Source organism: Mauremys reevesii, linkage group 2 (assembly GCF_016161935.1).
Source record: "Mauremys reevesii isolate NIE-2019 linkage group 2, ASM1616193v1, whole genome shotgun sequence".
Lineage (NCBI taxonomy): Eukaryota > Metazoa > Chordata > Testudines > Geoemydidae > Mauremys > Mauremys reevesii.
In genome coordinates, this window is record NC_052624.1 from 17,127,648 (window position 1) to 17,137,981 (window position 10,334).

At 39.9% G+C, this 10,334-nt stretch overlaps 1 long non-coding RNA gene across 1 annotated transcript in view; it reads left to right on the plus strand.

The window, feature by feature from the left end:
- Positions 1-7,746, plus strand: part of LOC120399052 — a 46,436-nt gene extending 38,690 nt beyond the window's left edge. The window contains exon 3 of the long non-coding RNA XR_005594924.1: positions 7,599-7,746. This is a non-coding gene — a long non-coding RNA (uncharacterized LOC120399052). The remainder of the gene's footprint in view (positions 1-7,598) is intronic.
- The last annotated feature ends 2,588 nt before the right edge of the window (positions 7,747-10,334 follow it).

The following is a 10,334-nucleotide window of genomic DNA, read 5'->3' on the forward strand; positions in this document are numbered from 1 at the left end:
CCTTAATGGTTAATAATAAACATCCTAGGCCTGACTGTTCTGTACCACCATTACCTACAGTGGGATTATCCCTATTTGTAAGTGAAATCACTGAAAACCTGGGCATAGAGGTTGGGATTTTCACAGCTGCCTTAGGGAAGTTACTGGGAATGGGGTGTCCAAATCCCCAAGGCAGTTTCAAAGATCCCACCATAAAGCCTCATCTGATCTTCACAGGACAAAGGAAATCAAATATGGGTTCATCCTCATATTTGCAGGAGGCAGACAAAGCCCTTCTCTTGGTGAGTGAACAAGAGCTGCAATAGTGGTGCCTTCTGGCCTTGAAATCTATTAAAAGCAAAGACTTAACGGGGCTTTAAAATACTGCATCTTATGAAACTGTATATCCTTCTACGTAGCTTTACCCTTCTTCCTTTTAACCAAGGAAACTGTACGTTGGATCCCATTTTGTACAAAACTAAAACTCAGTTATTTAGTTGGTGGCTAAGGAGCCTGGAAAAATAAATAATTGGGGTCAGAGTGGTACTGTCAGAAGCCATTATACTGGTGCTTGTCTCAGGGGAGTGAGGTGGAGAGCAGGACAGCACAACACTGGGACTACTTACATGCTAAACATTAGCCATGTGCTTAAGTACTTGGCCAAATTAGGGCCCAAGATCCTACAGTGCTTGGCATTCTGTAAACATCTAGGGTGGGCGTATCACATCCCGTTGATGCGTGACAGTCTTTCTTTAAGCAGTATTCTCACAGTGCAGTACAGTTGGTGTTTTAGCATGTAGAAGGTGTACCTCCACCTTATAAACACATCCTGCTGCAGCTGCTGGAATGGCAGGTTGGTTTTCAGCCCGTGCTAACATACCATCTTTGCTGAAGTAGCTAAAAACTAGTGACAATTTGTTTTGGCAGTAAGTGTGAAACTCTGGAAGGTACTGGGTAGCTAGGTTCAAATAACAGATGGAATAACATAGGCTTTAATTAAAGGTGTTATCAGGGAGAGATGAAAATATCAGTTTAGTTTATCGATAAATATCAGAGGCTACATTTTCGAAAGTGACTAGTCATTTTGGATGCCTCCGTTTTTGGTGCCTGGCTTGAGTCATTTTACAGAGTGTGGCTCTTGGAAACAAGTGGGTGCTCAGCATTCAGAAGCTTAAGCCTCATTAAAGTCGTCTTCAACTGGGTGCCCAAAATCATTAGCCACTTATGGAAATTTAGACCCAGATATTTTTACCATAGCTATCAATTATTTATCCATATCAGCAATAGTTAATTGAAGAAAAATGAAGTTCTATTGTGCCATGAATGTCCATGATAATATGGAATGCCTAGTTAGCATGAACGTAGTGCAGCCACAAATATTTTGCTAAACATCAAATACTTTGTTTTTGATGCCCTAAAACATTTGCAAATAGACCACAAGGTGGCAGATGAGCTACAAAGATGACTGATAAAAAACTACAAAATCAAATATAGATTACAAATGACAGGTAAACAACCATAAAGAAGACAATCACTGCTGCACTCTCATCTACTTTCTTAAGAAAAAAATCTTTCCTATCAAATAACAATGTAAAGTAGTTTGTACTCCTACTTGTGACAATGGATTCATGCTTTGAGTACATAATAGATTGATACTGAGTGTTATCAGAATCCACACAGGTATGCTTTGCTTGGAGAAATATTCTTTTTTTATCAGCTTTATCCCAAAGATTTTTCTGTGGTTGGCATTTCACGATTCAGACACAACGTCCTAACTGATTAAGATGGTGTGTAGGATAGTTTTCAACAGCTTGTTTGAATTGTTGTGAAGAACACCGATGATTTCCTTTTTTTCTGGAGCGTGGTGTAGGTGTATGCATTGCTCGTTTTCAGAAAGGACCATCACTTTGTGATTAGGATCCTTTTAAAAGTGAGTCTAGATCAAATCCAAGCAAGCTACTTAAACACATGAGAGGAGAGGGAGAATAATTCTGTTGGTTTCTGCAATACATCTAGAGAGCTGATAGTCAAATACTATACGCAGGGAAACCTGGTTCTTGAATGAGAAGTTCCATCTGCGTTTAACTGAATCCTTATCCATCTGGTGGTCCATAAAATGATTCACAGCCCTTTTCCTACTAAACCAAGCTGAGGCTCCGTTACATGATTTATCCATGGGGCTTATAAAAATCTTTCTGAAGAGAAAACATTTTTCCTCTGAGGTAGACTAGATTTCAGGTTTTGTCAGAGCCCTTAGCAAACTCTGTCCCACCCCCTCTTCAAATTACATCAAATAAGCCCCATTCTATACCATTAGTATAATCAAAGGGGAAAATAAGTTTAGAAGGTGGAATTCTCCCTTCTTCAACAGCTGCCCCATGCTGCTGCACAAGATTACAGCCGTTTGGGGGAGAATCCCCTTGGAGCAGAGAATTACGTCTTAGGGGGGCATGCCATGAGTGAGGTCAAGAAGGGATGTGTCAGGGCCAGAAGTCCCTATACTGTAGGTTACTATGGTGATTCTGAGTTGCTATGAGCAGTCTCTAGGTAGCTCTCAGAAGGCTGCTATGGTGGGACAGACTGGCCTTCTGAACAACCCAGACTCCTGGGGATGCTTAAAGCCACCCTCCCACCCGGGCTGCATCTTTCTTTGCTGCGCCTCCCAGAGGTGCAGCTCAGAATTCCAGCCGGAATGCTTACAAGAATTCAGGACCAAATTGTCCATTGCCATGCACTTGTGCAGCTGTTCACACCTGTGCAAAGTGGGCGTAACACACTGCCAGATCCACATTTGATACCTATGAATGACTGCACAAGGAAGCAGGAAGTAGCGAGGATGCCCTGTGGATCTTGGGATAACTGTGCATTCAGATGTCTATGTCCCCCACCTGCTCTGCCAGGAGCAAATCTCATTCCCTGACTCATTGGGCTGATTCACAGAAAAGTAAGTTTTCTTCCCACTGATTTTTCTCCCAGAGTCTGATCTGACCTTGTTCTTGTAAATACTGTCTAGTCTGTGGAGTAACATTCAGACAATAAAAACCCCTTACTACTAATAATTAACATAATCCGAACAAATAAATGTTTCTGGTTAATGTAAACGTTAATGATGGTGGCATTGCATTTGTGTATTTAAAGTCATTTTACTAAATAATTAAACATGAATTTATTTCTTTGTGTTTCAAAAGCATTCATCCTCCTCCTCCACTTGCCTTGTTATTATGCGTTGATTATGATATTCGCTTGTTTGATCTTTTGTTTGTGACAATAGAGAAGTTCTTTTTAAAATGTTATAGCTAAAGCCATGTGGCCCTTTGGTCATAAAAAGGCTGTGATTCCCTTGTCATAAATAATTCAGTCAGAGTTAATTAACATTCCTGTTTAGCATCCAGTGGGTTTCATATCTTTAGTTTAGTAGATTGCAAAATTTTCTTTTTATTACAATAGTATCTAATAAGTTATCATCATTAGAAGAACATACTAAATGTATTCAGAAGGGATCTTGTAGCAGTTGTACATTCAGTTCATTCAGTAACTCAAAAGATATTCTTGCTATGTTCATTTTTAAGGTTTATCTTGCTTCCATCCCATTTCCTCAATTTTGAACTGTCCATGGTACTTAAGCAATGATGGGGGCGGGGAATCTAATTTACAGCGCAAAAAGACAAATGTTCATAGTATTTCTTGCTCTATGGACTGGAAGATCCACTGTCTTAGAACAAAAATACCTCAGGTTGCGACACTTTCTCGGGGTGCTCAGTACTGTGAGCCCCTCGGACTCCAGTGAGAGGAAGATGTGCTCATATTTAATTGGGTGGCAGCTTCCTGATACCACAAGTCTGAAAAGGCATGTCTACACTGCAGTAAAACACCTGTAGCTGGCCCATGTTAGCTGACTCAGGTTCATGGGGCTCAGGCTGAGGGACTATAAAATTGTAGTGTAAATGTTTGGGTTTAAGCTGGGTCCCCATCACAGGATCCCAGGGCTCAGGCTCCAGCCCAATCCCGAATATCTACACTGCAATTTTATAGCCCCACAGCCAGAGCCCAAGTCAGCTGACATGGGTCAGCCAAGGGTATTTCACTGCAGTGTAAACATACCCTTAGCTACCCAAACAAAAAATCTCGTCTGGGTTTGCCTAACTTAAGAACATAAGAACGGCCGTACCAGGTCAGACCAAAGGTCCATCTAGCCCAGTATCTGTCTACCGACAGTGGCCAATGCCAGGTGCCCCAGAGGGAGTGAACCTAATAGGCAATGATCAAGTGAGCTCTCTCTTGCCATCCATCTCCATCCTCTGACGAACAGAGGCTAGGACACCATTCTTACTCATCCTGGCTAATAGCCATTTATGGACTTAGCCACCATGAATTTATCCAGTTCCCTTTTAAACATTGTTATAGTCCTAGCCTTCACAACCTCCTCAGGTAAGGAGTTCCACAAGCTGACTGTGCGCTGCGTGAAGAATAACTTCCTTTTATTTGTTTTAAACCTGCTGCCTATTAATTTCATTTGGTGACCCCTAGTTCTTGTATTATGGGAATAAGTAAATAACTTTTCCTTATCCACTTTCTCAACATCACTCATGATTTTATATACCTCTATCATATCCCCCCTTAGTCTTCTCTTTTCCAAGCTGAAGAGTCCTAGCCTCTTTAATCTTTCCTTGTATGGGACCCTCTCCAAACCCCTAATCATTTTAGTTGCCCTTTTCTGAACTTTTGCTAGTGCTAGAATATCTTTTTTGAGGTGAGGAGACCACATCTGTACACAGTATTCGAGATGTGGGCATACCATGGATTTATATAAAGGCAATACTATATTCTCAGTCTTATTCTCTATCCCCTTTTTAATGATTCCTAACATTCTGTTTGCTTTTTTGACTGCCTCTGCACACTGCATGGACATCTTCAGAGAACTATCCACGATGACTCCAAGATCTTTTTCCTGACTCGTTGTAGCTAAATTAGCCCCCATCATATTGTATGTATAGTTGGGGTTATTTTTTCCAGTGTGCATTACTTTACATTTATCCACATTAAATTTAATTTGCCATTTTGTTGCCCAATCACTTAGTTTTGTGAGATCTTTTTGAAGTTCTTCACAATCTGCTTTGGTCTTAACTATCTGGAGCAGTTTAGTGTCATCTGCAAACTTTGCCACCTCACTGTTTACCCCTTTCTCCAGATCATTTATGAATAAATTGAATAGGATTGGTCCTAGGACTGACCCTTGGGGAACACCACTAGTTACCCCTCTCCATTCTGAGAATTTACCATTAATTCCTACCCTTTGTTCCCTGTCTTTTAACCAGTTCTCAATCCATGAAAGGACCTTCCCTTTTATCCCATGACAGCTTAATTTATGTAAGAGCCTTTGGTGAGGGACCTTGTCAAAGGCTTTCTGGAAATCTAAGTACACTATGTCCACCGGATCCCCCTTGTCCACATGTTTGTTGACCCCTTCAAAGAACTCTAATAGATTAGTAAGACATGATTTCCCTTTACAGAAACCATGTTGACTACTGCTCAACAGTTTATGTTTTTCTATGTGTCTGGCAATTTTATTCTTAACTATTGTTTCAACTAATTTGCCCGGTACCGACGTTAGACTTACCGGTCTGTAATTGCCGGGATCACCTCTAGAGCCCTTTTTAAATATTGGCGTTACATTAGCTAACTTCCAGTCATTGGGTACTGAAGCTGATTTAAAGGACAGGTTACAAACCTTAGTTAATAGTTCCGCAACTTCACATTTGAGTTCTTTCAGAACTCTTGGGTGAATGCCATCCCGGTGACTTGTTAATGTTGAGTTTATCAATTAATTCCAAAACCTCCTCTAGTGACACTTCAATCTGTGACAGTTCCTCAGATTTGTCACCTACAAAAGCCAGCTCAGGTTTGGGAATCTCCCTAACATCCTCAGCCGTGAAGACTGAAGCAAAGAATCCATTTAGTTTCTCCACAATTACTTTATCATCTTTAAGCGCTCCTTTTGTATCTCGATCATCAAGGGGCCCCACTGGTTGTTTAGCAGGCTTCCTGCTTCTGATGTACTTAAAAACATTTTGTTATTACCTTTGGAGTTTTTGGCTAGCCATTCTTCAAACTCCTCTTTGGCTTTTCTTATTACACTCTTGCACTTAAGTTGGCAGTGTTTGTGCTCCTTTCTATTTGCCTCACTAGGATTTGACTTCCACTTTTTAAAGGAAGTCTTTATCTCTCACTGCTTCTTTTACATGGTTGTTAAGCCACGGTGGCTCTTTTTTAGTTCTTTTACTGTGTTTCTTAATTTGGGGTATACATTGAAGTTGGGCCTCTATTATGGTGTCTTTAAAAAGGGCCCACACAACTTGCAGGGATTTCACTTTAGTCACTGTACCTTTTAAGCGCCTTTTAAGGTCACTGTGCCTCTGCCAGCTATTAGTTTGCCTTGCAGGTTAACAATAGGTGCACCCCAAGCATCCTTGAAGTGTTCCCCTGCAGTGGCCAGCCTTTAACTGCTAGACACTCAGAAATTACCAGAGAAGTTGTCCCCAACTGAACAGTGCACCCACTAGCTTGTTTGGTTCAATCAAGAATCAGCTCCAATATAACATCACAGCTCTGAGATATATTTATAGTGAAAACAATCATACATTAATTATGAAAGACTAAGATTCTAGAGATAGTGAATAATGATAATGGTGGAAACAGAAATGTTTACATACAAGTCAAAAGTATAACATGATTCCTAGACTCTAAACTTAACTTTAACAGGCTAAAAGACCTTTCTCTAAAGTAGTTTATCTCATCTAAGGAAATCTCCCAATGTCTCCATCAAGATGACGTAGATTCCCCTTTCACGAACGCAAAAAGCACGGTCCTGTTTGCTTCCTCAGGGAAGGATGAAGAGGTGTCTTTTTGCCTTCCCTTAATATTCCCCAAATACATTGTTTTGTCCCCAGAGCCAGGATGACCCTTGTGGTTTATTCCCTGATGTACTGGCTCCAAGTTGCCTTCACATCCTCATGTTGATGTCATATAAAAACAAACTTCCATTATATTGGCTTGCAGTGCTTATTTTCCATGTGAACCAAGGCAGACAGATGAATATGCATCTTTTGCCAAGTCAAAACCTGCTTGTTAACCCTGCTTTGATTCAGATTGTCAAACATATTTTCTAGTACATATATACAACTCCTTAAATGTAATCTATACATACATCTCACAATGATCATGAGGGTCAGTCTGACACATGCTTTTATTGGACACCTCATTTGACTATTTGGATAAACACTCTGAAAGCAATGTGTTGGATGCAGTGAGTTTGTTAGGCCTGCTAAAAGTTGCTATTACAGAACAGCAAACCTTTGCCAAAGGCACCAATGGGACTCTGTCATGGGTGCGGGTGGGGGCAGCTTCATTGGTATACTTCAATTCAGTCAAGCATATTTCTGCTTTGCATCTTAGGATCAGCAGAAATCAGTAGGAGTGTACCAATTAATCTTGCTCTTTACAGCATAAAGAAAAAAATGTTCTTAGTTAAATTTCTGAAGTACTTAGATTAAAACACAACTAAAATAAAGTTTCAGTCCTGTGATGGGCAAAGTAACCCCAGCTATGATTGACTTCCACAGGTATGAAGAGTGGTCAACATTCGGTTCCCCTGCAGATTCAGGCCCTGATTTTGGAAGCATTGACTGGATATTGAAATACTGCTTTGTTGAACAGGGAACAGTGGAGAGTTGAATGGTATTCCATTGTCTGCAGTACTTACATGAATGACAGAAAATTGTTTGATTAAATGTAGCAAACAATTATTCACTGATTGCCTTGTTTGTGTTTTATTGTTTACCTTAACAAGGTGAGTTATTTCTGTAAACTGTGATTTAAACAATTCCATCTCTCTATTACCCAGGGTTTTTAGAACTCAAAGCAATTATAACTTAACTGTTTCACTCCAGGCGGTGTCAGGAATAAATCAGTGGGAACACAGCGCTTCCGGCTGATGAAAGATTGATTGCAACTAAGCGTGCTCTTATCTAAAACTACAATGTATTAGATTTAAGCACACACAAACATAAGCAATAGGTTTAGAACATCCCAAATAATTACCTAGAATCTGAGATAGTATTGAGTAATTAGCAGCAGGGTAGCAATTGCCGGTTGCTTTCCCGCCAGGGAGTATGGTGTCAGGAAAAAGTCTCTCAGGATAGCTTCAGAGCACAGCTCCAAATTACACTCTATTATCTATTCTTTTTATAATGAACTTTTACAAAACATGCAGCTCATAGTGACCTCTACTGTGCCATCATCTCTCCTAACTTCAGTAAACTACTTATCAACAAAACATTCCTAACACTCTTAATCAAAATAAGCTTCTATATCAAAGGCACCCAAACTCAAGTTCTCCATCCACTTATTTTCTTTCAGTCTCAAGTTGTTGATGCTTTTCTCCACTCCTCCCATTCTGATTAGCAGAAACTGCAAGCCTGCAGCTAGCATTTGACCTTGCCTCCAGAAGCCCTGCTTGTCTAAATTAACCCTTAACTAGGTCGTGCTCTATTTTATTAATTCATGGTGGCTGAAGCCACACAATATGGTTGCAATTAGCTTAATTAAATTCTGGGGTAATACACTCCTCCATTCTGGGGCAATGTCTCCAAAGAGAAACTGGTATTTTCAGTTACCAGAAACATTATAAAAAATGAATTCTTTATATTAATCCATTTTTTGTATATTATTCTTCAGAAATTAAACCAGTAGGATTTGCTAATTCTGTGCAGTCTGATTTACTTTGAGGAACACTCCCCCCCAATATTGATACCATTAACCAGATAATTGGTACTATTAACCAGATACTATTAACCCTTGCACTTAAAGGTTTTTTGCATCAGGGAACAGCCACTTAAGAGGTGAAAGCAGCCTTGTGTGATGGGTGGGATTTTTGTAAGGTCTCTTGGACATTTTGAGTCTCTTGAACTATGTTTCAGATGTGGTCTAGTGTCTTGAATGAAAGGAATGAAAGAAATTATGGCCTATTTGCCAACTATTAAATTGACCACCTTTAATCACTGCATTCATCATTAAAAATGAGGATGTACATGCTGATTCCCCACAGTTCTATCTAAGGTAGCTCAGCTGTTTGTTATTCTAATTATAAAGAGATAATATGGTTGTGACCCTGCGAGACCAGGTGCCAGCTCATGTGAAAGTCCCTAGGCCTCCCTGAACACTGACAAATGCCTAGCTGGAAACCAGTCTGGCTCACCTGTGTGTTAGTATTGATAAAATAAGTATTCGATTTATAGAGATGTATTTAACGTTTGGACTTTATGAAACACTTGTGAGTTGCTGCATGCATTAATCTCATTTATAATAGCTGTATCCCATGTTATAAGGTAATATTTAAGTGTTTGCTCTGTAGCCATAAAAGTGTTTGCTATGAAACTGGAAACCCATACATTGGCATTACCAAGTGTGAAATACTAGTTTAGAAAAAAAGGTATAATCTCCTGCCCAACAAAAGAAGGCCTAGAGACATCCCCAATTACAGAACATCAGTGGACAAAAGACAAAAGACTTTACCCTGCACCCATGAAGGGGGGAAAGTGCAAAGGCACTCTAAAGACAAGAAAGTATGGTGACCCTGCTCCTAGAAACTTACAATACAAGCAGAGACTAGAAACATTAATGATCAATGGAGTGATAAAGGAGCAGGAGGATGAGGACTATGGTGATAAGAGAATGTGATTGTCGACAGTATTGGTGGCACACATCTTGGGGGTTGGTTTATTATTAGACTTTCATTACTTCTACCTGCAGGTAGATATGTGCATTAGCCTAGGTCCTGGGAAGGGAGTGGAGGCCTGGAAACTGTGTTTTGAGGTGAGACTTCAAAGAGGAGAGGGTGAAGGTGATGATGGATTAGGAATTTGCTTCCACCTTTCATGCCAACAATTCAAACCTATATATTATGTAATCTGCAAAACACAAGCGCACTGGAGGATATTTATTTTCTTAAACTCCCATCACTCCTGCTTATCTTTCACATAAATTACTTTTTAAAGGAGCACAAGTTGTATGCAATATGTGATATATGTTTGTCAATTTTGGTTAGCTGGAGCTAGATCTGTCTGCTTAACCTGCACCAACATCCTGAATTGGCATTTTCCTTGTCTGGCTTTATAAGGCTCAATAATATTATGGATGGTCTCTGATCCTACTGGTGACACTGTGTTAAATCAGAAAGGCAAAGAGAATGATCAGAACTGCAAGATGTCCATCACTTTTTCCATCTGCCTGCTTTTTCTCTGCATCTACTATCTTTCTGCAGCTAATAATGTTCCATCTAGATTAAAGTTAATTACAGT